The 27720-nt window shown below is 42.5% G+C and overlaps 1 non-coding gene across 1 annotated transcript; it reads left to right on the top strand.

The window, feature by feature from the left end:
* The first annotated feature begins 9491 nt into the window (after positions 1-9491).
* Positions 9492-9595, top strand: LOC122451593. The gene has a single exon (XR_006272487.1). It is a non-coding gene; the product is annotated as a U6 spliceosomal RNA (small nuclear RNA).
* The last annotated feature ends 18125 nt before the right edge of the window (positions 9596-27720 follow it).

Here is a 27720-nt window from a genome sequence, read left to right as displayed (position 1 = left end):
CTTTCGGCTTTTGTCTCCTCCTCCTCCGACACCCCCTCCCCCCCAGCCTCCTCGCCTCGGTTCCGAGTATCCTAGCCTTTCCTTTCCGCTTCCAAGTGCCCCCAAGCGGTCCCCTCCGTCCGATCCCCTCCCCCACCTAGCAGTGGACTTTTGCCTCCAGAGAGAACTCCCGGGTAGCTCAGGGCCTCGAAGCCTCCTCTGCCCGCCCCTCCGGCTCCGCATCCTCCCTTGTTCCCCTCCGCCTGGGTTTCCACAGTGATCAGAGCTACTGCACCAATCCGCGCTGTTCCGGCTCCCGCCGGCGACCCGCGCTCCAGAGTGTGCACCTGATGCCGGCACAAAGAGAGCCGCGCGGCTCCACGCGCTTTGCGGTGGGGATATTCTTTTTTTATAACTCTAATAGATAGGTATTCGGAGAAGGCAATGGCACCCCACTCCAGTACACTTGCCTGGCAAATCCCATGGACGGAGGAGCCTGGTAGGCTGCAGTCCATGGGGTCACTAAGAGTCTGACACGACTGAGCGACTTCACTTTCACTTTTCACTTTCATGCAGTGAAGGAAATGGCAACCCACTCTAGTGTTCTTGCCTGGAGAATCCCAGGGATGGAGGAGCCTGGTGGGCTGCCGTCTATGGGGTCGCACAGAGTTGGACATGACTGAAGCGACTTAGCAGCACCAGCAGCAGCAGATAGGTATTACAACATCTGGGTTTTTTTTTTTTTTAATATTTACTTATTAATTTATTTGGCTGTGCTGGGTCTTAGTTGAGGCACACAGGATCTTCACTGCAGTGCAAGAGTTATCTAGTTGTGGCATGCAGGCTTAGTTGCCCTGGGGCATGTGAGATCTTAGTTCCCAGGCCAGGGATCAAACCTGCATCCCCTGCATTGGAAGAGACATTCTTAACCACTGGACCACCAGGGAAGTCCCCTACATTAATACTCTGTTATGTCACTTTTGCTTATCTATGTACATGCTGTTCAATAGCTTGTCTACTCAACCAGTAAGTATTAAGTCATTCTTCAAAATCTGACTCAGCACCTCTCCTGTAAGAGAATTTGTGGGAGATACCTTCAGCTGGTACCACAAATGTGCCTTCAACAAACCATGCCCTCTTATCAATAATGACTCTTCATTTGAAAGGCAGCTCTTGGCTTATTCCCAAGCTCTGGTAGAAGGTGAAAGCCTACACCATGTAGCATCAAGTGATATTGCAATTTTGAACTATCATGAATTAGTTGTTTATCTGATCCACCAAATCACAAAGTTGACTATATACAGCAGCATTCCATCATAAATTAGAAATTGTAGGGACTTCCCTGGTGGTCCAGTGGCTAAGACTCCGAGCTCCCAATGCAGGGGGGTCTGGTTTTTGCCCCAGGGAACTAGTCCCACAGGCTGCAACTAAGAGTTCACGTGCCGCAAATAAAGAACTCACGAGCTACAAATAAAACCCAGTACACAAATAAACCAACTAGAAGTTCTACAATACAGATCAGACTCAGCATGTCTGGAAAGGACATCTCTCCCCCCAGTCCCAAGGGGTCACTGGGAGTTTCTTGTGATCAGTTAAGAGAGGAGAAAAATGCCTGGTCACAAATAAATCTCTACTCTATGCCTTTCAGGCCACCCCTGCAAAACAGTGGTTATTGTAAACCCTCCCCCACAAGGAAAGCTTCGGGTTGTTTGTGAGAAAGGAAAAGCCACTGAGGTCTAGTTCAACACTGACTCACAGGAAAGAGCTAATAGTGCTGGCGGGCTAGTCACAGACTTGCAATCAAAATTGGGAAATGGATGGTGAAGGTGAGCGGGGGAGAGATATGTGGGTGGACTCAGAATGCACATGAGGTATGAAGACATTCACCACAAGGATCACTTTGAAGGAGGCTCTCAATCAGGCAGACAAAATGACCTATTTAATTTCTGACAGTAGCCTCTTTCCTTAGCCTCCTCGGTGTTTGCTCAGTGGTCCATGCAAAGAGTGGCCATGGGGGACCTCCCTGGTGGTCCAGTGGTTAAGACTTTGCCTTCCAGTGGAAAGGGTGTGGGTTGGATCCCTGGTCAGGGAGCTAAGATCCTACATGCCTTTTGGCCAAAAAATCAAAGCATAAAACAGAAGTAATATTGTAACAAACTCAATAAAGACTTTAAAAATGATCCACATCAAAAAAGTCTTTAAAAAAAAATAGTGGCCACAGTAACAGGGATAAAGGCTAGGCATCGGCTTATCAAAGCTCATCCAGCTACCACACCTGCTGAGTGTCCAACATGTCAACAGTAGAAGCCAACACCAAACCCCTGATATAAAATGACTTTCCCCCCAAAATTAAACACATAAAATGACTTTCCCAGAGGTCCAGCCAGTCACCTGGACTTACACTGGCCTTCCTTCGTGATGGAAGGGGTAAAGATTTGTCCCCACAACTTAGACTCATATTCTGGGTATACATTTGTCTTCTCTGCCTAAAGTGCTTTTTCCAGCCCCTCCATGTGGACTTACAGAATGCTCTAACTATTGCCATTCATGTCCCACTCACATGCTCCATCCAGAGGAAATATTTTAAGGCAAAAAAAGAATAGTAATGCTCGTGCATATGTATAATTGATTGGTCTTTCCCTCCAAAGGTAACTGGCTTGACAAAATAAGAGAGTGGTCTGTTTAAATATTATCTACTGCACTAGCTAAGAGACCACCAGGAAATACTATGAGGGTGGGGTCCCACCCTATAGAATACAATATATGCCTTAAATCAGTTTCCACAACGTGGTTCTATGTCCTCCAGAGCCAGAGTTCATGGGTTCAGGAACCAAAGGGAGAAGGTAAAAGTACTCCCTCTCACTATTATTATCTAGTGAATTTTTTCATCTTCCTCGCAACTGAAAGAAATTTTGTTCCCTATCAACATGGCTTTGAGCTCAGTGGATTTAGACATCTTAGTGCCCAAGGGAAACTCAATCACTGTTCTGATGAATTCTGAGGCTGACCTCTGACCTTTCTGAAATTCTCTTGCTGCTGAGTTGACAAAGGAAAAAGGTTTCTCTACTGGCCAGGGAAATTGATCCCAATTACCAGGAGGAAATTGGACTGCTGCTATATAACAGAGGTATGAAGGACTCTATGTGTGAAAGACTAGAGCACCTCCTAGAACTCTGGTCAATGGAAAACTGACCAATAACCCTGATCAATGAAAAATTGCAGCAACTCAATTAAGACAGACATCCAAGGATGCAAATCCCACGGGAATGATGGTTTGGACCACCTCACTAGGTAAAGCACACTATCTGGGTGAGACGTTAACAGAGGAAGCATTGGCTTTTTGTTCAGGATTGGCTCCTGAACAAAATCAATAATGGCTACCAGTTAACTCTTGTGGCAATCTACAGAAGTATTAATATTAATAGAAAACATAGCAGCAATACTTTATATTATTTTCCCCTTTCTCCCCCACATCCTCATGATTTTACACGAAGAACGCTGGTGATTGCTAACATTTTCAGCTGAGAGTACAACCAAATAGATGACATATGTATCAGTGATTAACTGATGGGACAATGCTCCCTCTGTTGGGACACAAACACTTACCTGAGTGAAGGGCAAGAGTGGATACAGAGGGAGGTAGAGAAATGGACTATGCCCCCCAGATCTAGTCTCCCCTCTCCTCCACCCTGATCTCTGCTTCCAGAGGTTTCTGCTGACCTCTAAGAACCACATCAGTGAACTTGCCTCCTGATGTCTGGTTGAGGAATATCAGGAGATCAGAGGACAGAAGTAGAGTGAGATGAGATGTTTATTCTCTCTACCCATATAGTCCCTACCTGTATCCACCCATCTAAGATTTCAGCTCCATCTAGGAACCCCGACTGTCTCTCTTTCTCTAGGTTCCAGTAACTGCTTCCTTCCACGGACCCTTCTGAAGCCCTGCACGCTCCCTTACGGGCGCCCTAACCCCGGCCTGTGAAGATCTCATTGTTGTTGTGGCTGTCAGTCACTGAGTCATGTTTGACTCTTTGCGACCCCATGGACTGCAGCCCACCAGGCTCCTCCGTCCTTGGGATTCTCTAGGCGAGAACACTGGAGCGGGTTGCCATTTCCTTCTCCAGGGGATCTTTCCGTCCCAGGGATTGAACCTGTGTCTCCTGCATTGGCAGCTGGATTCTTTGCCACTATTGGATCCTCTTTGATTTACTCAATAGCTGTGCCTTCTGTTCGCTACTGTGACACTGACACAAGCCTCTTTCTCACCCACTAAAATATGAATTCCTTGAGGACAGGGGCTGAAACCCAGTCTACACAGAGTTGGCACAGAGCTGTGTGAAATGAAACTATCTCCTGCCATATTAACAAACAAGACATGTCACAGCCATCGCGATTTCTAGCCTCCAAATGTGAATGAGCGCTCCCAAAACTACAATTCAGGGGATGCTGCCAACCCCCAAGGTGATTGCTGAGGAGCTGGGGGAATGCAAGAAGCAGGGGTGAAGAAGGTGTCAGGTGAGTGTATGCGCCTCGGTTTTTGTCTCGTCACAACGAGGATTTGGAGTGACGGACATTAAAGCCCCCTCAGCGTGTCACAGCTCTCGGGTCTTGGACAGACCGTGTTATAGCTCTTAGATAAATCAGTGTTACAGCTCTATTTTATTTAGATAATAGCAGGAAAATCCATCTTCAAGGCATGAGGGCACGTTGATCGAAAGATGCGAAGAGGAGAGAGCCCCAGCGTGCGGGAGAGAGCGAGCTTTGGCTCCTCTTTTTATATGTTTTCCTCTCCCTGGGCCTGTCCTGTGTAAACTGGGCCAGCCAGGAGTGCTGTGTTTTACCTGAGGTCCTCACTCCAGTCCTCGGACCTTCCTTTGTGCTATTTTCGTGGACTTTTCCCTTCCAGGTCTTTTAGCCACCGCCATTCTGGACTCCTTTTCCCTATTCTAACTACCTAACAATATCATATTTGTATCTCAGGTTTCAAAGCCCTACGCAGGGGAGGAAAGTCAGTTTGCTATTTTATGGGTTATTTTGTGGAATGAATGTCTTCTTTGACCTTCTCTTCTGCCTTTCCCCTCCGCCTTGTATAAAGGAAACGACATTGTTTTAAGTCAGGCTGTTTGATTCAAATTCTATTAATAATATTCCCTTGATTTTAACTGTGTTTTTAATGCTAAGATGCTCAGTTTCCCCATTTATAAAATGGGGCTAAGAATAACTGTTTTACACAGTTGTTATCATGTATATCAAAAATGCATAGAAAGTATCTATTTCAATACCAGGTATTTAATAAGTGGAAGCAGCATCATTATCCATGTTGTTATTATCACAAGTACCCCATCAGAACTTCTAAGATACTAATTTGATTTTGAGAACCTGCAGTATTTAGGAAAGCAATTATTCAAAATTATTCAGGAAGGCAGGGTGAATCACTAGTAAGTCTGTTGTATTTTATTCATTGACATGTACCTAATGATGGTAAGACAGGCTTCTTCTCCAAGCCTTTCTGCCATATAAAATGCCATAAAAAATAGAATTATTTTTGAATGGCAATCAGAGAGCCAGTGGAGGTGAAAATTTAGGTGAGGTTTGCAAAGTCTAAGATACTCCCAGAGCACTCAGAATTCAGAAATGAGTTTTTCACTTGTCAATGTTGGTCCAGATTTCAGCATCCTCTGTGAGCAATTAACAGCTTTTCCTATTGCCATTTTGATATAAAACCTCCATGAAGTGATTTTTGCCATTTTTCTTGCTATAATTATTGCCATTGTTCATTTAGCCAGCATCTATCTCTCTTCTGTCCGATATATAAACAAAATGTTCAAATCACTTGACAGCTCAGATAACAGGGATGCATCTGTCAATCCTCAAGTTCCAGCCATATTATAGTATCAGTGTTGAAATTTTTCACCTAAAGAATTAGAAAACCTTTTACAATGGGATTAATACATCACATCATTCAACATCTACCTTTCTTCTTCACCTGACCCCGAGACCTTATCTAACAACAAATAACTTGCCCCATTCTTTCAAGGTGTCAAATGTCTTTTTTCTGTATTTGAATGATTTGATCTAAGAAAAGTAGCTTGGAAAAGCATTAGGAGTGTCAGGTTTTATAACAAACCATGTGGGTGGAGGGTTTTGTTGGGTTGATTTTTTTTTTGGCTGACAGCAAACAAGTCTATCTGAAAACACATAAGCTCCAGCAGGTGCCCAGAGCTAATTTGGTTTGACACTATTTTTAAAAAGCACTAGCTAAGTTTTATAACAAGTCATAGTGAATGGCTGTATTGTTTCTCTGTCTTCTGCAACCCAGGGACCAGTTTTAAAATAGGACCCTACGCAGAAGGCCATGAATCTAAAACACCCAGCTTCTTAAATCTTCTCCTAGATCCCTAGAAACAAAATGCTTAGAGGTTTACACTTGTCTTTGCACTTCACACCTTCCACCACAAAACAAATCGCTGCACTTCCTGTCAGCAGTTTTCATTTAAATCTAGTGAGTTTCAGCTCTGGCCAGCAAGGATGATGTGAAATGCTTGCTGGCAGCCAAATTCAAGATGGATTTGTCGATCCAACCACCTGCTGACGGCCTGTGTTTGACTCCCAGCATTCAAGGTGGATATTCATCGTGATATTCACTCTCCCTGTGGATTCTCACAGCAGACACATCAGTCGGCATCTCCTACTAATACTCCCAGCTTAAACGCCCACTTAGGTGCAGTGTTTGAAGAACCCTTCATTTTTAATCTCTCTGATACATGTGGTTAGCCTGACCTTTCCTCTCACAAACACAGAAGTCCTATTTGGATTAAGATACAAAGATCGGATTTGGAGAGTTGTTTTTTGTTTGTTCTGTCTTTGTCTATCCAAGCACAGAACTCACTAATTTACTGCCGAGGGTCAAAATATACATTTCTCCTATTGAGTTGGCAGGTGCAATGTTAAGAGTCAGTCAGACTTGGATTTGAATTCCAGCAAGTTCACCTGGCAGTGTGTCCTCTTAGGCAAGTGCGTCATCTCTGACAAGATAGAGATAACAGTACCTACCTCCGAAGATTGTTATGAAGATTAAATGTGATGATATATGTAAAATACCTAACATTAAGTCAGGTTTGTAATAAATGCTCAGTAAATTCTAGTGGCTAGAATTCCAGTTTTTAACTTTTATTTTATACTGGGGTATAGTCAATTAACAATGTTATAATAGTTTCAAGTGAATAGCGAAGGGACTCAGCCATACATACACATGTATCTATCTTCCCGCAACTTCCCCTCCCATCCAGCCTGCCACATAACATTAAGCAGAGTTCCAGGTGTCTACAGTGGACTCCTGTTGGTTATCCATTTTAAATACAGCAGTGTGTACCTGTCCATCCCAAACTATCCTTTCCTCCAATTCTCACTCCTGGCAACCATAATTCTTTTCTCTAAGTGTATAAGTCTGTTCCTGATTTGTAAATAAGTTCATTTGTATAATTTCTTTTTAGATTGACTTTTTAAAAAAAACAGTGAAATAACCCATCTGACTCTCAGATAGCTCTGTAATAGGATAGGGGCAGCCAGCATTAGCCTCCTCTTGCCGACTGGAAAATGGCAGTGCAAAAAGGTGAAGGAATTCTCCCAAAGCCTTACAAGAGGGAAGTAAGAGAGCCCAAACTAGACCCTAGATCATCTAACCCTAAATCCAATTCTTTTTCTCCAATTTTATTATTTGCGGTTTGACTTTGTTCAACACCCTCTGAATTATTCAGTGGAAACCAACTCTTGATAGTCTCCATTCTTGGCAGACACAGTAAACAGAATTGCGAGTCTATGATGGGGACAATGACAAGCCATTCGAGTCATGTCCACCCTGGTCCTGCCAGTGCAGCCAAGGATCAAACTGGGGGAGGACATGGCTGCCTTCCATGCCATCAACTTCAAAAGACTGGGGTATTAGGGCCACAGAGGACCGGGCAGGGCAAGTGGTGGCCTCAAGCCAAGGTTAAGATGTGATGAGTTCAATGCTGACATTTTGAGGCTGAAGAGACAATAGGACTTGTTGCCTGGCCCACTCCACCCTCATTCAAAGGGCTGGCTCTGTAACACACAGTCCTCTTGGCAGCCCTGGGTGGTGCAGAACGGAGCTACCATGGTTGGCTGTCACCCCTGTACCCCAGACTCCCAGGTCTCAAAAAAGCTGCCCAGTGTCTCATAATTTAAAAAAAAAATTTTTTTATAATACTCCAATTTTCCTATTTCCCTTGACTTTCACAATCATATTGGACTGTAGACAAATCAAGTATTTTGTAAGGAGCCTGAGGTTCAGACATGATAGCTGGTAAGAGAGGGCACTGAAGGGGAAGCCAGGCCATCTAATGCCTCATCCCGAATTCTTTGCACCTCCCCCTGCCTCCTGTCGTAGCCATGGGAACCCAGCCACTCTGCCTCTTGGTCTCCCACTAGGAAGCATAAAGGGGATCCTATAAACATTTGCTGAATGGATGGTACAACAAAGGGATAATGAGGAGCTATGTGTTCCCATTGCTACACATTCTGCCTCTCTTTTATTGTGAATGAGACGCCCAGCAAACACAGCTGAAATAATCAACTCATTTTTGTCCTGTCACGCCAGTTTGTCATGTTACCACCAGCCAAAGCAGTAATGACCCGGGTCAACAAACCCGAAACACTCCTGTGGAAGAGATTCTTAACAAGGGAAGGTTGCATAAAACATCCTGAAAGAACAAAGAAAAAACCCACAAAGCTAAAAGATCACAAAATTAATGTACTCCATCTTCGTTTAGCAGGTACTTCCAGTCTCTTTCTCTGCTGATGACCTATTGTTTTTGTTTTTCGGTTGCTAAGTCATATCCAACTCTTTTGCGACCCCATGGACTGCAGCCCACCAGGCTCCTCTGTCCATGGGATTTCCCAGGCAGGGATACTGGAGTTGGGTTGTCATTTCCTTCTCCAAGCGATCTTCCTGACCCAGGGATTGAACCCGCAGTGGAAGGCCCCTGAAGTGGAAGCATAGAGTCATAACCACTGGATCACCAGGGAAGTCCATGTAAATGTAATTATAGAGCACAAAGGTCATGAGACCATTTGGTCAGCTCAGTTAAAATGTCAGACTCATCAAGTATGAAAAGCTGGAACATGAAAAAACCTAAGAAAGAAATTATGAGAGGTCTGAAAAAGCAAAAGAGAGACCAAGATGGAGAGAGAGAGAAAATGGGTCCAAGGACTATGCCAATGATAACCAATAGTGACAGAGCATGTTCCTGTTAGTATGTCTATCTAAACTTGAGTCAACAAAAACCCCTCAGATCAAACAGAATTGCGCTTAAGAGTCCTTAGATTGCACTGTTATTGTTTATAACAGATTCATTAATCAGGTGATCAAGGCCCTCTTTTGTCAAAACTTCCTTGATCACTCAGATTAGCAGCAGTCTCGTGCTCCACTACTGGACTGCTGGTCACCCAAGCACTTGTTTATAACATTTCCGTTTCATTGTGACGAGACAGTGCTCGCTTCGGCAGCACATAAACTAAAATTGGAACGATACAGAGATTAGCATGGTCCCTGTGCAAGGATGACACGCAAACTCATGAAGCATTTCATATTTTAAAAAAAACAAAAACAATATAACAAGACAGCCTTCCCAAACCAGACCTCCCTTTTATCTAATCACATTTCTGTTCCAGATTTCAATCCTCATTCAGGAACACTTGGTGGCAAAAACTTTTTTTTTTTTTTTTTTTTTTTTTTCGGAGAACTCATTTTATTGCTATTAGCTTCAAATAAATGAATCAAAACCAAATCCAGTATCATTTCACACCTGCAACAAAATTCACTGGATTGAACCCCCTGCTTATGTTCATACTATGAAGAGAAGAGCTGACATTTAACAGCCATCCCATGCTTTTGAGAACAGTACTGGAGGGCTTTCCTGCTGTCTAAATTCAAGTAGGGATTTCAGAGTTAGCTTATTAGCATGTGGTGGGGAAATGACCCTATAAGATGGTGGGAAGAACAAATACCTCTTTTTATCAATGGATAAAAAAATATATTAATAGCTGGTGATGTTTTTTTTTGTTGTTTTGTTTTGTTTTGTTTTTTTAATTCTCCCTGATTACTTCAGCATATATAGTGTTAACTAGGGTACAATGTTTGTTTTTGAGGCAAAATTTACATACAATGAAATGTACAAATTTTTAAAATCTCTTTATGCTGCTGCTGCTGCTAAGTCGCTTCAGTCATGTCCGACTCTGTGCGACCCCATAGACGGCAGCCCTCCAGGCTCCTCTGTCCCTGGGATTCTCCAGGCAAGAATACTAGAGTGGGTTGCCATTTCCTTCTCCAATGCACGCATGCATGCTAAGTCGCTTCAGTCGTGTCCGACTCTGTGCGACCCCGTGGACAGCAACCCACTAGACTCCTCTGTCCACGGGATTCTTCAGGCAAGAGCACTGGAGTGGGTTGCCATTTCCTTCTCCTGGCAAAAACTTTTATAGTGTAGTTAAAGACACCTGCAAAATTTGATGGGGAAAAATGTGTGGAACGTTTAGAGCCTCAGTGTGAGTTCTAGGAAATGTCTCCTATCTTTCTGATCTAATTGAAGGGTATGTTAATCTCTGTATTCAACCCCACAAAGTGGTCAGTTGGGTAGGTCATGCTATTTGATATTGTTTTCCAAAACCTCAAATCAACACATTATGTATCTGTGGAAATAGAAAAGTCTCATGGGTCCCAAGACCTAGAAGATGCAATAGAGAATTCTAAAGCAAACAGGTGAGGGATGACAAAATTACCACAGAATACTAAGAGAAAAAAAAACAATATATGGGCTGCTGCTTTATTTATTTTTTGATGGAGGGCAGCAATCTGTGCTTATGAGAAATCTTAAAACAGTGTTTCTCAACCAATGTCACCACCTCCAGGGGACATTTTGGACTTTTGTGGGGGTTATTTTATTGTCTCAATGGTAAGAGGACCCCAAAGCCATCCAGTGGTTGCAGACCAGAGATGGCAGATGTCCTGAAGTGAACGGGCTGGTGCCATGGGGCAAAGCACTCTTCTCCACCCTATATGATATCATATATATCCAAGGCTCTTGCCCCACATTCATGTAGGTGAAACCCTATTTATAATCATCTAAATCCTATGCATATGTTTTAGATGCCACATCCAACTTCTTCAATGTGTCCTCTCGTGAAGAAGTACCAACACATTCACATACTGAAATGCATATTATTTTTTAAATAAATCACTACTCTTCCATTTCTCTTACATTACAGTTGAAATTATGTGTCTGTAGGCTATATAAATCATCTATAAAATATACTGTAGGGCAGTAAAGTGAGCGTTGCATGTAATCTGTGATAAAATCTGTTTTAATTTTCTGTTTCCATCATTTAATCTACATTCATTAATAACATGACGGAATTGGGAAATTATCTGCTAACATGAGTGGGTGCAAATTTACTATCAAACAGGAGATTTATGCAGTTGTAAAGCATCTCCTCACAAACTGTTTAACTGCAAAGAGAAAAATAGTACTTTACAGTGGCAAAGCCTGGCAAACACCACCTTAATCAAATGATCAAGGTTTAGAAAAATAAATATAATATTTGTGTGTGTATATATATATATTTAGGGAGAGATATCAAGAAAGAGAAGCAGAGGGGAGTAAGAAGAGGAGGAAGACGAAGACAGAAAGAGGAGGAAGCAAAATAAAAATGAAATGAAAGGTAAGAACTGAAGTAACAATTTTTAAATAGTTATGAGTCTGTTTATATAAATAATTAATGTTAATTTTCTATTTCATAGGTGTAGACAGACTCACAGAAAGATCTAAGAAGAGAACAGTGGGAGAAAGCAGTGTGAAAGAAGAAAAAGAACAGTACAAATGTAATAAGGGTCACAGTTTTTAAAGACAAATGGGGGTGTGGACATACATTAACATATGTAGCTTTATCCTGATTTACAAAACTTTCATAAATTCAGTGTGAGATGTGAATATAAGAGAAGCTGATAGAATTTTATACCAAACAAACAAAAGCAAATCAAACACCTCACTCTAACCCTGTTCAGTCTACTGTACGGATCCTCCCAGCAGTCGCTGACTGCAGCTTTGCATGTGTCCCCAAACTGCAGCAGAGAGTTTTTTTCTGAGAAGCTAAGCAACAGAGTACATTCTTTATGTGCCCATAATCATATGCTCCCAAGTACAAAATGTTACATCAATGATTAACCTACCAAAGCACTTTTTTGGAAAGTTAGGCAGGCTTCAAAGATTTCAAAATCTTTCTGTAACCCCTGATCTGGCCTACATCCTGGGAAGAGGGGTCCGGGATACAAGGAGGGGCATTTCCCTTTGTGGGAGCCCAGGAACCCCTGCACAGCCCAGCTGTCCACCCCCACCCCAGCCAGGATGGTCAGAGCCCAATGCAGTGAGCACGCAGGAAAGGGTTAGATCTCCTTTGCAAGCAGTTGTCTTTTTCCTGGCAAACAAGCCAGGTGCCAGAAACTTTACCCAGAAGGGGAGGAAAAGAGAGGAGAGGAAGCAGAAGGGGAGGGGGAGGGCCCGAAGGAAGAAAATAGAATCATCAGGGAAAAAAAAAAATGAAAGATGAGGTCAAGATGGTTACAGTTTGAAACAACTTCAGAACAGTTACATATTTTTTCAAAGCATTTAAAGCCTCTCAAAGCTCTCAAAAGGTACAAGCCTGTAGGGAGGTGACTTCCCTCAGCCTTGAAATCTCACTCAGCTGCACAAAAACAGAAGAGAGATCTTAGACTCAGAAGTTACTGAAGTACATGTGCAAGCACTATTGCTGGTTGGGTTTCATTTGTCTAAACAGAAACTGTTCTTGCAAGTTTCATCCCCAGGGATGCCTTGCCAGTGTATTTCCCAGGGCTTACATCATCCCATGCTTTCATTACACCTGTTTCTTTCTATTTGTCACACATTCCTCTCCCTTTCACCTGCACAACTGAGATACCGTTTCCAAGTTCCTTAATTAAATCTTATTTTATCTTGCAACTATCAGGGAAAAAAAAACAAAGTCATCCAGGGTCATCTCTTCAAGGTTGAGAAGCCTAAGCCACCCACCTGCTCCTGCTCATCAAAATTAAATCTGCCAAGTGCTGAGTTGCTTGAAAATGTCCTGTTAAGTCATTTAAAGACATAGCTCTTCATATATCTAGCAAGGCATATCCTTAATTTGAGACATACGCCTTGCCACGATCACAGAACCTCTCCACCAAATGTTTTCTTTAGAAAATACAGGAACTTCCCATCTGAAAATGTTATTATCCATGTTTCATCTTCATATTTCTTATTTCCTTAACAACTAAAGCATCCTTGCACCTAATGAACCATGAAATCTTTCTTAACAGAAAAGGATGGTTTTTGAGGAATAACTGGCATAACATTGTCTAGTTTCAGGTGTACAACATAATGATTTAATATTTGTATATGTTATTATTTTTATAACAGCCATCCTGATCAGTGTAGGGTAGTGTCTCAAGGAGCTTACCACCTGTTTTCTTCCAGGAGTTTTATGGCTTAAGGTTTCACATCCAAGTCTTGAATCCATTTTGAGTTAATGTTTGTGTATGGTGTAAGATAGTGGTCCAGTTTTTCTACTACCATTTACTGAAGAGACTATCCTTTCTCCACAGCATATTCTTGGCTCCTTTGTTTTAAAGTAATTGATCACATAGGCATGGGGTTTTTTTCTGGGTTCTCTATTCTGTACCATTGATCTATGTGTCTGTGCTTTTGTTTTGTTGCCAATACCGTGCTGTTTTGATTACTGCAGCTTTATAATATAGCTTGAAATCAAGAAGCATGATATCACCAGTTTTGTCCTTTCTCGTGATTGTTTTGACTATTTGGGAGTCTTAGTGGTTCCATACAACTTTTAGGATTGTTTGTTCCATATCTACGAAAAACACAATTGAAAGTTTGATAGAGATTGCATTGAATCTGTAGGTTGCTTTGGGTAGTATGGACCATTTAACAATAATTATTATTCCAATCCAAAGCATATATTTCCACTGATGTGTACCTTCAATTTCTTTCATCAGTGTCTTGTAGTTGTCCTACAATGAGATATCACTCACACAGGTCAGAATGGCCATCATCAAAAGGTCTACAAACAATAAATACTGGAGAAGATGTGGAGAAAAGGGAACCCTCTTGCACCATTGGTGGGAATGTAAATTGATACAGCCACTATGGAAGACACTATGGAAATTCCTTAAAAAAACTAGGAATAAAACCACCATATGACCCAGAAATCCCCCTCCTAGGCATGTACCCTGAGGAAACCAAAACTGAAAAAGACTCATGAAGCCTAACATTCACTGCAGCACTATTTACAATAGCTAGAACATGGGGGCAACCTAGATGTCCATTGACAGATGAACGGATAAAGAAGCTGCAGTATGTATATACAATGGAATATTACTCAGCCATAAAAGTGAATGCATTTGAGTCAGTTCTAATGAGGTGGATGAACCTAGAACCTATTATACAGAGTGACGTAAGTCAGAGAGAGAAAGACAAATATTGTATACTAACACATATATATGGAATCTACAAAGATGGTACTGATGAAATTATATGCAGGGCAGCAATGGAGACATAGACACTGAGAACAGACTTATGAACACACAATGGAGGGGAGGAAGGAGAGGCTGGGATGTATGGAGAGAGTAACATGGAAACATACATTACCATATGTAAAATAGATAGCCAGTGGGAATTTGCCATATGACTCAGGGAACTCAAACTGGAGCTCCGTAACAACCTACGGTGGGAGGGGAGGGAGGTGGGAGAGAAGCTGAAGAGGGAGAGGACATGAGTACACCTATAGCTGATTCATGTTGATGTTTAGCAGAAACCAACACAGTACTGTAAAGCAAATATTCTTCCATTAAAAATAAATAAATTTTAAAAATATATCTTATAGTTTTCAGAAGACAGATCTTTTACCTCCTGGATTAAATTTATTCCTGGCTATCTTATTCTTTTGTTGTAGCTGTAAATAGAATTGTAAATTAATTTCTTTGATTGCTTATTATTAGCATATAGAAACCCAACAGATTTTTAAATTTAGTTTTGTACCCTGAAAATTCACTGAATTTATTAGTTCTAACAATTTTTTGATGGAATCTTTTGGGTTTTCTACATTTAATATCATGTCATCTGCAAAGAGTAAGAGTTTTACTTCTTCCTTTAGAATTTGGATGCCTTTTATATCTTTTTATTGCCCAATTGCTCTGGTCAGGGCTTCTAATAGTATATTGAATAAAAAATGGTGAAAGTGGACATCCTTGTCTTGGTCCTTAGAGGGAAAAGTTTCATCTTTTCACCATTAAGTACAATGTTAGCTATGGACTTATCATATATGACCTTTAATATGTTGCAGTACCTTCCCTCTAACTCATTTGTTGAGAGGTTTTTTTTTATCATAATGGATGTTAAATTTTTTCAAAAGCTTTTTCTATAGATGTTGAGATGATTTTTATGTTTCATTTTGTTAATGTATTGTGTCACATAAATTGATTTGCAGATGCTGAACCATCCTTGCATTCCTGGGATAAATCTCACTTAATGGTGGTGTATGATCTTTTGAATGTACTGTTGAATTCAGTTTGCTAATACTGTGTTGAGAATTTTTGCAGCTATGTTCATCAGGATATTGGTCTGTAATCTTTTCTTATGGCATCTTGTCTGATTTTGTTATCAGGGTTACACTGGCCTCATAAAATGGATTTTGAAGTGTTCTTTCCTCTTTTATAGTTTTATATATTTTGAATATTTGGGAGAATTTACCAGTGAAACCATCTGGTTCTGGACTTTTGTTTGTTGAGAGGTTTTGACTACTGATTCAATCTTCTTACTAGTCTTCAACCTATTCTGATTTTCACCTTCTTTATGATTCAGTCGTGGTAGGTTGTACATTTTTAGAAATTTATACATTTCTTCTATGTTTTCAAATTTGTTGGTGTATGATTATAATATTCTCTTATGATTGTATTTCTGTAGTATCTGTTATAACATTTCATTTCTGATTTTCTGTCCTTTTTCTTGGTGAGTCTAGCTAAAAGTCTGCCAATTTTATCTTTTCAAAGAATCAGTTCTTAGTTGTATTAATCTTGTCTATTGTCTTTTTAGTTTCCGTTTCATTTACTTTTGCTCTGATCTTTATTTCCTTCCCACAGTAAAAGATATTTTAAAGTTAACAGATCACTTGCAACTGCAGTGCCTTATAACAGGTTTCTATCCTTCCTTCCTCAGCAAGCATGTGGGATTACCAGAATTAGCATTTTAATAGTTTCAAGTTCAAGAACTAGGCTGTCAATCTCTCCATCACATCATTGACACAATCATTCATTTTCCTCTTTCGCTGAGAGCTGCTGACTTGTCAGTGTCTTCTCTGGGCATCTCCCTCTAATCCACTTGCCTTAAAAACCCACACCCCTGTCTGTCAAATAATCTAGGATATAATATTACCCTACAATCTAAGCCTCGAATAAATGCCATTGTAAACTGTGCCCTTACCAGACTGTGATTGCTAAGATTTTTTATCACATTCTTCTTCAAAATGACTTCCAAAGAATCATTTTACAAAATAAGTTTAACATTATCTGTGTGTGTGTGTTAAGTTGCTTCACTCGTCTCTGACTCTGCAATCCCCCAGGACAGTAGCCTGCCAGGCTCCCCTGTCCATGGGATTTTCCAAGCAAGAATACTGGAGTGGGTTGCCATGCCCTCCTCCAGGGAATCTTCCCAACCCAGGGATCAAGCCCATGTCTCCTGCATTGGCAGGCAGATTCTTTACCACTAATGCCACCTGGGAAGCCCTTAACATTATCTACAAAGTTCTTACTGTGTTTCTGGAAACTGTACTGTTCTAATTATCCATTCTGCCAGGTGAACTCAGTTTGGTTACCTTCTGCAAAGGCAGAAGTTTTGCAGATTTCCTGCTCACTGTGGCCCTTTGTTCTGTAAACACAGTATCTCAGTTCAGTGAGGAAGGGCCCAAGCTCCCACTGTGAGTCCCCTTGATCTAAACCAGATGGATAAGTCAGTTTCTTCAGACATCAGTTTTCTCATGTGAAATTAGGGAGTTCATTATGTGATCCCTTAATTTTTTTATGAGTCTAACTCCTGCATCTCTGGGGGTCATATGACCATGACTCAACAAGGACACCTTGATAATGGTTAACCCGGCTCTCACTCTTAAAGGCTTTGTATCTTCCAGAGCTTTCTCTCATAATCTACCTCCCAGAATTTTAATAACACTCCCATGAGGCAGCACGGGCAATTGTTTCCTCACTTTGCTAATATTGACCCTGAGCCTCTGAGAGTGACTTGTCCAAGGCGTAACACCCACAAATAAGCAGGATCTTGATTCAAACCCCAACTCAATGTTTTAGATTCCCAGCCAGGTGCCCTTTCTACTACACAGTAATGTTCCTCAAAGTTTCTATAAACCACCGCTAAATCAGTTGTACTGAAGACTCTCATTCTCTACTATATCCTTCCAAGTAAATCAATCTGGATGCTATCACATGCAGGTGTCTTCATTCTGAGATTTTTGTCCTGTGCAGTTAATATTATTTCCCTTAGGAAATGTGACAGACCAGCACCATTTGTTTCTTGCTTTTTAAAAAATTTTAATTAAAGGATAAATCACTTTATAATATTATGATGGCTTCTGTCATACATCAATATGAATCAGCCACAGGTATACATATGTCCCCCTACTCTTGAACCTTTTCCCACCTTCCTCCTCATCTCACCCCTCTGGAGTTGCTCAGTTGTGTCCGACTCTTTGTGACCCCATGGACTGTAGCCCACCAGGCTCCTCCATCCATGGGATTTCCCAGGCAAGAGTACTGGAGTGGGTTGCCATTTCCTTCTCCAGGGGATCTTCCTGACCCAGGGATCGAACCCTGGTCTCCCGCATTGTAGACAGACGCTTTACCGTCTGAGCCACCAGGGCAGTCCCACCCCTCTAGGTTGTCACAAAGCACCAACTCTCAGTTCCCTGTGTCATATATCAAACTCCCACTGGCTATCTATTTTACACATGGTAATGTATGTTTCAATGTTATTCTCTCAAATCAACCCACCCTATCCTTATCCCACTGTGTCCAAAAGTCTCTTATGTCTGCATCTCCTTTGCTGTCCTACAAGTAGGATCATTACCATCTTTCTAGATTTCATACATATGCATTAAGTGAAAGTGAAGTCGCTCATTGTGTCCGATTCTTTTCAACCCCATGGACTGTAGCCTACCAGGCTCCTCCATCCATGGGATTTTCCAGGCAAGAATACTGGAATGGGTTGCCATTTCCTTCTCTAGGAGATCTTCCCGACCCAGGGATTGAAACTGGGTTTCCCAAATTGTAGGCAGACACTTTACCGTCTGAGTCACTAGGGAAGTCCAGATATGCATTAATACGTGATATTTATCTTTCTCTTTCTGACTTACTTCGCTCTGTATAATAGGCTTTAGGTTCATCCACCTCATTAGAACTGACTCAGATGTGTTCCTTTTTATGGCTGAGTAATATTCCATATTATCTGATCTCCAGCAAGGAGATCAAACCAGTCAATCTTAGTGGAGATCAACTCTGAATTTCACTGAACAACTGATGCTGAAGTTGAAGCTCCAGTACTTTGGTCATCTGATGCAAATAGACAACTCACTGGAAAAGTCCCTGATTCTGGGAAAAGATTGAGGACAGGAGGAGAAGGGGACAACAGAGGATGATATGGTTGGATGGTATCACTGACTCAATGGACATGATTTTGAGCAAGCTCTGGGAGTTGGTGATGGACAGGGAAACCTGGCGTGCTGCAGTCCGTGGGGTCTCAAAGAGACAAACATAACAGAGTGACTGAACAAAAACTCTCTCACTATATACCTGATGTGGCCTATCTTCTATGTGTACAGAGAAAGCTCTCAGGTATCTCTTCCTCTTCTTATAAGGACATGAGTCCTAATGGATTAGGGCTCCACCCTTATGACCTCACTTAACCTTAATTACCTCCCAAAAGGTCCTACCTCCCTATACAGATGCATTAAGGGTTAGGGCTTTAAGATATGAATTTGAGGGAACACAATTCAGTACACAGCAAATAATCTTAGGCCAAACCAACATGAGTCAAGACTACCAACTAGCCCAAGAAGTTTGACCTCCATTTAGTCACTGGTAGAAAGATTCTGGAAATCTCAAAAGTGGTCATGGACATGTTTTCAAGAAAGGCACCATCCTTTTCATTTTTCTGGTCTATAAAATAAGAGCTATTTTCTAGGATCCCTTCCAGACTAGTAGACCATGATTACTGGCTCCATTTTACAAGATTAATCTTTTAGAATTTGTTGCTCTGATATATAGCCTATGAAGCAATTATGTCACTGAAAGATAGATCATTTTAAGGGCCATTGTTTTTGTTCTAAAAGGGTTAGTGATTACTGAAGTAGAGTAGCTTCTACCAAAAGCACCCAAATCCTGCTGGTTCTTAGAGTGCTATCAAACAAGACATTAAAACAGAGTAAGATGCACCTGGCAGATTTAGAAAAGACCAGTCCCTCTGGCATGGTTAGCTTGCACCACAAGAGTATTTGTGAACATTTTTCCAAGGCCGTACTCTTATCCAGTTTCCAAAAGAAATTCCAGTCTTTTAAAACTCCCTATCAGTAAAGAATCTGCCTGAAATGGAGGAGACCCAGGTTCGATTCCTGGGTTGGGAAGATCTGCTGGAAAAGGAAATGGCAACCCATTCCAATGTTCTTGCCTGGAAAATCCCATGCTGAGAGGAGCCTGGCAGGCTACAGTCCATGGGGTCACAAGAGCCAGACACTACTTAGCAACTAAACCACCACCATTCAGTAAAATATGGGCTGAGGAGGAGCACCGAATCCCAGAAGGCCAGAGCTGGCAGGTTGCTTCTGAAATGACTCGTTTCTGACTTTCACTTCACAGATGAGGACGCTGAACCCCAGAGATGTGCCATGAAGGGACTGGGATCCCACAGGTACTTATTAATACTAGAAAAGCTTGCTTGACACAGACAAGAAGTATGATTCTAACTGGTCCAAAAGCAGAATTGCTCCAAAAGAAAACCAGCATCAGGTAGTCTTTGGTTATGTCCCAGCCAGTGTTTGAAGTCACTGTTTCTGGGACAGTGGTGTGCACAGAAAGACCTGGGGAGCTAGTCAGAAAGCAGATTCAGATTGGGTGGGTCTGGGTGGGGTCTCGGAGTCTATTACTGACCAGCCCCCCAGGTATCACTGATCATGCTGGTCTGAAGATGACAGAGAACAGAAAGGTTCTAAGAGCAAACTCTCATTTCTCCAGAATAACCCTGTTTCTGTGACAGATCCAGATGCTCTATAGGCACTGGTACTATTGCCATTTGACAGAGGAGGAAAGTAAGCATGGGTTCAGTGAATTGCCTCATGTCACACAGCTGGGAAGGGCTGGAGCCAGGATCACCCAGAGAACCAAACTCTAGCCAGTCCTCTTAACTGTTATCTAACCCTTAGGTTCTTAAAAGCAATCCAAAGAACTTCCCTGGTGGTCCAGTGGCTAAGACTCCATGCTCCTAATGCAGGGGGCCGAAGCTCAATCCCTAGTAGGGGAACTGGATTCCACACGCTGCAACTAAAGATCCCACATACTGCATGGAAGTCTGAAGATCCTGCATGCCATAACTAAGACCCCATGCAGCCAAATAAATAAATATTTAGGGCTTCTCTGGTGGCTCAGTGGTTTGAAAAAAAAAGAAAAAACATCCACCTGCCAATGCAGGAGACACATTCTATCCCTGATCCGGGAAGATCCCACATACTGTGGAGCAATTAAGCCCTTCCTCCACAATTACTGAGCTCTAGAGTTCAAGAGCTGCAACTACTGAAGCCCTCGGGCTTGAGCTCCATAACAAGAGAAGCCACCACAATGAGAAGCCTGTGCAGCGCAACTAGAGAGTAGCCACCACTCGCCACAACTAGAGAAAAGCCCTCAAAACAATGAAGACCCAGCACAGCCAAAAGGAAATAAAAATAAAATTATTTTTAAAAATAATGAAAGCAAGAGACATTTTTGAAAATAAATATTTAAAACCAATCCAAGATCACCTCCATGCTTACACATGTCAGCTTTTAAGGCTGAGTCATTAGGACCATATTTTATATATGTAGCTATTAAAATATATTCACAAAAAGCAGAAGAGAAAAAGTGGGGCAAGTGCCCATGAGATAATATTAAGTAAAAACATCAGAACACAAACTACATCAGACCAGGCCAGGCCCGCTGATTACCTGGCTCCATCACTCAAGCTGATACAAGCCAACGCATTATGGCAATAGCAGGAAAGGCTTTCCCTTCTCTTTTCCCTCCTCCTCCCAGAAACCATCCCAAGGGAGACTTCACTCTAGCCCCAACTCCCACAACAAACACTTCAGAAAGTGGGGTCTTAAGGGGAAAAAGGCTTGACACAGAACAAGTCTCAGTACATGGGAGAAAGCCAGCTCACAGCTCCCAGCATCCACAATTTTCTCTTATTCATTCAGCACGTAGCTACTGAGAACTTTTGCCATCAACCACACCAGACGTTAGGACACGAAACAGCCAAAAGCCCCTGTGCTCATGAAGATTGCATTCTAGTAGGAGAAGCTGACAATAAAAAATAGGGCTTTCTTGGTGACTCAGTGGTAAAGAATCCACCTGCCAATGCAGGAGACACAGGTTGGATCCCTCATCCGGGAAGATCCCACATGCTTCGGAGCAATTAAGCCTGTGCACCACAACTACTGAGTTTGTGCTCCAGAACCCAGGAGCCTCAACTACGGAGCCCACACGCAGCAACTCCTGAAGCCCAAGTGTCCTACAATGAGAAGCCCACACCCTGCAACTGGAGAGCGGCCTGCCCAGCAGCAGAGACCCGGCACAGCCAAAACTAAAGAATTGTTCTTAGAAACAAGCATAGGAAATAAGCATCCTATATAGTACGTTAATAGATGATGAGTATTATAGAAAAATAAGAGGGGCATAAGGAGTGCTGGGGTGGAACAGACTGCAGTAGTCATTAGGGTCATGAGGAAGAAGGTGACACTGGAGAAAGGGCTTGAAATGAAGGAGTTAATTGCACACATGTCTGGGGAAAAGACATTGCAGGCAGGTGGAACACCAGGTGCAAAGGCCCTAAAATGGAAACAGATCACATCTGGAATGTGTAAGGAAAAGCACAGGCCACTGTACCTGTAGTGAAGGATTTAATAGGAGAGGAAGCCAGGGAGGTAATGGGTGGGCAGAAATGTCAGATCTTACAGAGCCCCTCAGGTCTAGAGAAGGACTTTGGCCTTTAAGGGAAGCTGGGAGTCGCTGAGGGTTTGGAGCAGAGAAGTGATGTGATCTGACTGATGTACTGAGCCACCTCATGCCAGTCACTCTCTGAGCCAACTGAGAAGTGGGCAGAAGCCTGGAGACCAGTTAGAAGGCAGCTGCAATAACCCACGCAAGGGGCACTGGTGGGTCAGACTAGAAGGGTAACAGTGAGGTGGTGAGAAGTGTAATAAGACCTGGGTCTCATGATTTCTCGAAGGCTTAGAGGTGGAATGTGAGGGAAAGAGAGGAGTCAGGGATGCTTCCTGCACTTGGAAGAATGAAGTTGTCCTTATTTGATACAAATAACTCCAAGGGGAGCAGACTTGAAGGCCAGATCCAGAGTCTGCATTTAGACAGGCGATGATGGAAGTGTAGACACACAAAAGAGATGAGTGACTGCATGGGTCTGGAATTCAGGGATGTGGGCCAGAGACGTCCACATGGGAGCTGTGAGCACATGAGACCAGATGAGGTTTCCAGGGAAGGGAGTCAAGTTGAGAAGAACATGCGCTGTAGGGTCTGAGTCCTGGGCGCATCCACGAAGAGAAAATGAAGCAGCAAGCGTCTAGGAAAGAGTGACCAGTGAGTTAGGTCAGAGGGAAACCAAGGAGTATGTGAGGGCCTGGGAGTCAAGAGAAGAAAGTGTTTGCTAGACGAGAGTCATCAAGTACGTCGACTCTGCTGAAAGGTCAAGTTAAACCAAAGCAGAGAGTTGAGCTTTAGATTTAGCAAAGTGGAGGCCATGGGTAATGTTCGCAGCAGTTTCAGGGGAGAAAGGCGAGGAAGTTTTACCTACTGAAAGGATAGGAAAACATCAATGATAAAATGAGGCAAGGAGAGAGGGAAGAAGTGATGGCACCTTTGGCATTTAAGGCACAGACTTGTGTGTAAGCCAAGCAGAACTCTTCTGTGTGTGCACAAGCCTTTCTTTTCTCATGACTCAATAGACTATGCTGCTAACTTACTCTTTGTTCTCTCTTCAACTCCATCCTGAATACAGCTTAATCTTTTAAGTGAAAGAAAAAATAATAATAAAAGGTCACCTACCAGCTAGTAAGCCATCCCTCATAGGAAACCAGGACTTAATTCATTACCTGAAAGCCATGCTTGCCACATTAACCTTCAACTTGAGGTATATTGTTTCAACAATACATTTTTGCTTTTGATATTGTTGCCACACCTTTGGAACAACAATATGGGGAAATGCACACTATTCTTTCTTGGTGTTAGGTCCAAAGAGGCCAGATTTCTACGTTTAAGGCTAAGCACTCTCTTATCACACACTGTCTCCCATAAAATCATCTATTGCCAGTATTCCTGCCAAGTTACCCATTTAGAACCATCTTGTTCTTTCTCACACAAAGCCATATGTGGAATGCAGAAGAGATGATCTACTTAATCTCATCAGAATAATTTATCTCAAAAATGGAAGGTCACCTCAAAAAAGTCCTGAATAGTACCAACTCATTAGCAATGACCAATTGCTTATTTTTCCAGTTGGACCAGAAGATGAAATATTTTCTAGGAAAGTATCTAAGACATGATTATTTATACTGCTTATCTTCTGCTTCGTTTCAACTTGATGGAAAGAACTATCATTAACTTCTATGGCTAAAAAATAGAAAATTTTCAGTAAAGCCTCCTTATTTCAGATCCAACTGCTTTGAAAATAACAGTGATTAAACCTTGATTGAAGATTACTTTTGTAACATGTTTGAAAAGGGAGCACTGCAAAGAAAATTAATAACATAAACAGTGTTTAGGAAAGACATCTAACTCACTTAAAACATAACGTGTTTCAAATATAATCTATTTGTTAAAGGAGACCTATCTGTACACTAACAGTACAGAAAGGCAGTATATATGTTTACATATGATGGATGTGTATTCATGAGTTATGTCATTTCACCATTTTTCTAAATTTAAGAGGTTGTGTTGTAATTTCTGATCTATATACACACACACTCACTCACTCACCTACAGTCATGTAAGTATATACAAACAACTCACCAACCCACACACTTTATCTGCCAATGCACACACCCACAAGCAAGTAGGTTTCCCAGATAAAAAAAATAAAATCACCAATTTATCGTGGGTGGGGGGGGGGATCCACAGCTCCCTCTATCCCTGAGTCTTAAATGGTCTACTCCCCATACTGCTTTTTCACAATTATATAATTGCAATTTTAGCTGTGTGAAATTAAAAGAAAAAAAAATGTTATTTCTTGGCTAAGAAGTAATCTATAAAAGAGATCTGCCTCTTCTACACGCCAGGTAGATTTCCTTACCAGGGCAGATATGATCAGAATCCATGCTTAATAAATCCAATACACCAAGATTTATTTACTCGACTTGAAATAAATAATAAGCTTTCTTAAAATATCACTTTTAGGTGGGTTGTATAAGCAACCTGCCGAAGATGAAAACCGAAGGCAGTCCCTCCCAAAATGTTAGGTTTGAGAGGCGTATATTAGGAATCTTCCCAGCCCAAGACCAGCAGATGATGAAACCTGACAGATTGGCTGGCATTCTCCCCCATTCTGGGTGCCTGTCTCATGCAATCTGCTCCCACGGGGCTGAACCATTGCCTTGTTCTAAAAACACCAACCACACACACACACCACCTCCAATCCTGGAAGCTGAAGAGCTCTCCACTGCAGTAAACACTTGTTCTCTGAAGTTTTCTTAACTGAACTTTTAGGATTCATACTGACCACACATGTACCAAATGCACAACATTCAGAAAACCTCCTCCACTGCTATCCCACAGGAGTTAAAAAACACTTGTTTAACAAACATCTTTGGAGCACCTGCTATGATGCCAAGCCCTGCAACAGCTATTAAAGATGTGAAGCTACATCACAGTCTGGTTCTCTCTTAGAGGAGATGGATGTGAAGGTGAAAAACAATGTCACAAATGTGATACCAACAGTATAAGAGGGGAAAAGGCACCTGCATGAAATGGTTTGAAAGAAACCACCCTGGAGAGGTTATTTTTGACCTGGGTCCGTAGGACAAGAAGGAGGTCACTGAGGGAGAAAGGCAGGACAAGTGTTCCTAACAGCAAAGCCCTGAGATCTCTCTGGGAAACTGGAGACCTTGAATCAGGAGGGCAAGAACACTGAGCAAATGTGATTAAAGCGACGGGTTGGGCAGGATGCAATTCGAATGCCATGCTTCTGTGTTATACTCAAACAATAAGGAACCATGAATGCCTTTTAGGCAAGGGCGAACAATCAAGTTACATAAAGATAACTGCAGCAGTTTGGAGGATGGACTGAAGTGGAGTGAGGAGATCAGGAATTGAAGGGGAATTCATGCTTCTGTTCGTGCTCAGTCATGTCGGACTCTGACACTAAGTACTGTAGCCCGCCAGGCTCCTCTGTCCTTGGGATTTCCCAGGCAAGATTACTGGAGTGGGTTGACATTTCCTACCCCAGGGGATGTTCAAAACCCAGGAATCGAACCCAAGTCTCCTGTGTCTCCTGCGCTGGCAGGCAGATTCTTTACTGCTGAGCCACCAGGGAAGCCCTGAAGGGGAACCAGGTCTATGCAAAGGGAAACGAGAAGCCAAGGTGAGAGTTATTCCCAAAACAAGCTGAACAGGACTCGGGGACCTTTGTGTGACAGAGGTTAAAGAGACACAGGAGCACAGGATGAATCCAGTGATTCCAATGACAAGTGACAGATGAGACAGACTCCCAAGACTCACATGCGGGCGTGCAGGAGGAAGAGGGCAAGCTTGCGTGAAGACGTCTGCCCAGCACTGGCTCTCCTGTGGGTCACCCGAGAGCAGTAAGTAAGGGAGGAGTCAGGGGTGAACAGGTGACTGAGGTCAAGCAACTAACGCTAAGGCCAGGAGTCGCTGATGCTGCAGTTAAAGGCAGCGACAGAGACAGGAGGGAGATGGTGGCCCTAGAGCGAGCAGATGCGACGAAATGACATGGATTTTCACATGTTATGGCAACTTGTGTGGAAGAACATGATCCAGCTGGAGAGAGTGGTCCCTGGGGCAGATGTTTGCAGTTGGCTAAGTCAGAAGCCCTAGTGGCTCAGAGGGTAAAGAATCTGTCCGCAATGCAGAAGACCCAGGTTCCATCCCTGGATCAGGAAGATCCCCTGGAGAAGGGCATGGCAACCCACTCCAGTATTCTTGCTTGGAGAATCCCATGCACAGAGGAGCCTGGCAGGATACAGTCCATGGGGTCACAAAGAGTCAGACACAACTGAAGCGACTTAGCAGGCACATAGATCACAATACATCATTCACCTTACTTCATCTTACTTACCATGTAGACATTTTATTCATCTCACATCATCACAAGAAGGGTGGATATAGTACAATAAGACATTTTGAGACACAGAGAGAGAGACCACATCACAAGTTTTATTACAGTATATTGTAATAACCACCCCATTTTATTATCCATTACTGTTACTAATCTCTGAAATATGCTTAATTTATAAATTAAACTTTATCATAGGTAGGTATATAGGCTTCCCCAGTAGCTCAGATGGTAAAGAATCTGCCTGCAATGCAGGAGACCTGGGTTTGATCCCTGGGTCAGGAAGATCCCCTGCAGAAGGGAATGACAACCCATTCTTGCCTGGAGAACCCCATGGACAGAGAAGCCTGACAGGATACAGTCCAGGGGGTCACAAAGAGTCAGACATGACTGAGTGACTTTTACTTAAGTCAGGGGCCATTCCCAAACCTCTTCTTCCCAAGGCCAGATGCTCATTTTCCCAGTATTGCTTTTAGTTTGAAGTGGTGAAATAGTGATAGGGGAAGTCCACTGGGAGCCGATGGTAAAGCTCACTTCTCTGATGAAAGAAACAGACGTAGCTGGAGCAGCGCCCCCACCCCCACCCCCGCCGTTTGCCTTGAATAAGGACATGAGGCCTAGAAGTTCTTAGAGCCAGCTTGTCACCCATGAGATGGCAAAAAGTATGTTAATGACGGGCTGGGGGATGAAAAGATAGGACGCTGTCTAGCCCTGGACTGTGGGAAACCCTTAGGCAAGAACCAAACACAAAGCATACTAGAAGAGGAAAATCATACTACAAATGAGTCCAGAGGAGGGACACATCAAGGCATATGCCTGGCATATGGTAGGCTGTGAAGAACATGGTTCCATCCCTGGAGGTACACAGCTCTACTAACACCTGGGGACTCTCCAGGGGACACCAGCCATCTTGGAGGGGGATGCCTGACTCTGAGGAAAGCCATGGGTCCACTGGAATCTTTCATTGTCTGACTCTTCAAGTCTAACAAGACAAGAACCTCAGAATGTCTAACTTCAGCCAGGTTTCATCTGGAATGACCAACTCCCA

The sequence above is a fragment of the Cervus canadensis genome, chromosome 12, assembly GCF_019320065.1.
Source record: "Cervus canadensis isolate Bull #8, Minnesota chromosome 12, ASM1932006v1, whole genome shotgun sequence".
Taxonomy (NCBI): domain Eukaryota; kingdom Metazoa; phylum Chordata; class Mammalia; order Artiodactyla; family Cervidae; genus Cervus; species Cervus canadensis.
The sequence above is the reverse complement of the archived record's forward strand: the minus strand, read 5'-3'. Positions and strand labels throughout refer to the sequence as shown.